Here is a 1977-nt window from a genome sequence, read left to right on the forward strand (position 1 = left end):
CAGTACTTTGTTGAAGCACCTTGGCAGCGAGTACAGCCTCGAGTCTTCTTGGGTAGGACACTACAAGCTTGGCACACCTGTATTTGGGGAGTTTTTCCCATTCTTCTGTGCAGATCCTCTCAGGCCTGATGTGTTTTTCTTATTTTGGAAATTTTGTGAGTGTAATGTTTACTGTTAATTTTATTGTTTATTTCACTTTTGTTTATTATCTACTTCACTTGCTTTGGCAATGTTAACATATGTTTCCCAAGCCAATAAAGCCCTTAAATTGAAATGAAATTGAGAGAGAGAGGGAGGAGAGAGAGAGGGGGGAGAGGGAGGATAGAGAGAGAGAGATACTCTTAATAACAGTAAATGCAGGTCCTTCACCAGCCTGTGTCTCTCTCTCTCTATCCTCCCTATCTTTCCCTCCCCTCTCTATATCCTCCCTCTCTCTCTCCCTCCCTTCCCCTCTCCCTCCCTCCCTTCTCTCTCTCTATCTTCCCTCTTTCTCTCTCCATTTATTTCCACAGTGCTGTATTAGCAGGACAGCTAAAGGACAATGTTACCAGAAACACAAACATGATAACAGCTGGTGATCTTTTTATTTTTCTCCTTCTCTGTCACTTTGTCTCCTCCCTCTCTCTTTCTCTCTTTTATTTGATCTTTCTTTTTATCTCTGACCCTGAGTTCCAGGTAGAACAGCAAAGACAACAGTCTAGAAGAGGTGTGTGTGTGTGCGTCCGTACGCATTAACTTCTTTGGGACTGGGGGGCAGTATTGAGTAGCTTGGATAAAAAGGTGCCCAGAGTAAACTGCCTGCTACTCAGTCCAAAAGCTAGAATATGCATATCATTAGTATATTTGGATAGAAAACACTCTGAAGTTTCTAAAACTGTTTGAATGATGTCTGTGAGTATAACCTGAGAAAAAAATCCAACCAGGAAGTGGGAAATCTGAGGTTTGTAGTTTTTCAAGTCATTGCCTATCGAATATACAGTGTCTATGGGGTCATATTGCACTTCCTAAGGCTTCCACTAGATGTCAACAGTCTTTAGAACCTTGTTTCAGGCTTCTACTGTGAAGGGGGAGAGATTGAGAGCTGTTTGAGTCAGGTGTCTGGCAGAGTGCCATGAGCTAAATCATGCGCACGGCCGTGAGAGGTAGCTGCGTTCCTTTTCATTTCTAAAGACAAAGGAATTGTCCGGTTTAAACATTATTGAAGATTTATGATAAAAACATCCTAAAGATTGATTCTATACAGTTTATACAAACTGTAATATAACTTTTTGGACTTTGTCTGAACTTTCGCCTGGACTTGCCCGCACCTCGTGAGTTTGGATTTGTGAACTAAACGCGCAAACAAAAAGGATGTATTTGGACATAAATGATGGACTTTATCGAACAAAACAAACATTTATTGTGGAACTGGGATTCCTAGGAGTGCATTCCAATCAAGATCATCAAAGGTAAGTGAATATTTATAACMCTATTTCTGACTTTTCTTACACCTCTCCTTCTTTGGAAAATGGCTGTATGTTTTTCTGTGACTAGCGCTGACCTAACATAATCGCAAGGTGTGCTTTCGCCGTAAAGCCTTTTTGAAATCTGACACAGCGGTTGCTGTCACGGTTCTCTAAAGTAGAACCCAGAAGCAGACCAGGACAAGGAGAGTAAGACGAAGGTGAGTATTTATTTACAAGTTTAAATGTAGTGATAGAAAAATCCAAGTAGCGGAGCGGGCAGCGGAGGTGAGTTGATGGAATTGAGTAAGCAGATCCAAGGAAGTAACTGAAGTCACCGACGACCAGGTAGGGATGGGATGAGTGTTCCGGGTGAACGACTGTAGACAGACAAAACGGAGGTAAGTTCAAGGCAAGCAAGACGTACAAAACAACAAAACAAACTCTATCAAACTGGAGGCTGATACGCTGGCACAACATACTGTTCATGGCTAACGATCCGGCAGGGAATGGATGTCAGGTCAGCGCTTATGAA

This window comes from Salvelinus sp. IW2-2015, unplaced genomic scaffold (assembly GCF_002910315.2).
Source record: "Salvelinus sp. IW2-2015 unplaced genomic scaffold, ASM291031v2 Un_scaffold1830, whole genome shotgun sequence".
Lineage (NCBI taxonomy): Eukaryota > Metazoa > Chordata > Actinopteri > Salmoniformes > Salmonidae > Salvelinus > Salvelinus sp. IW2-2015.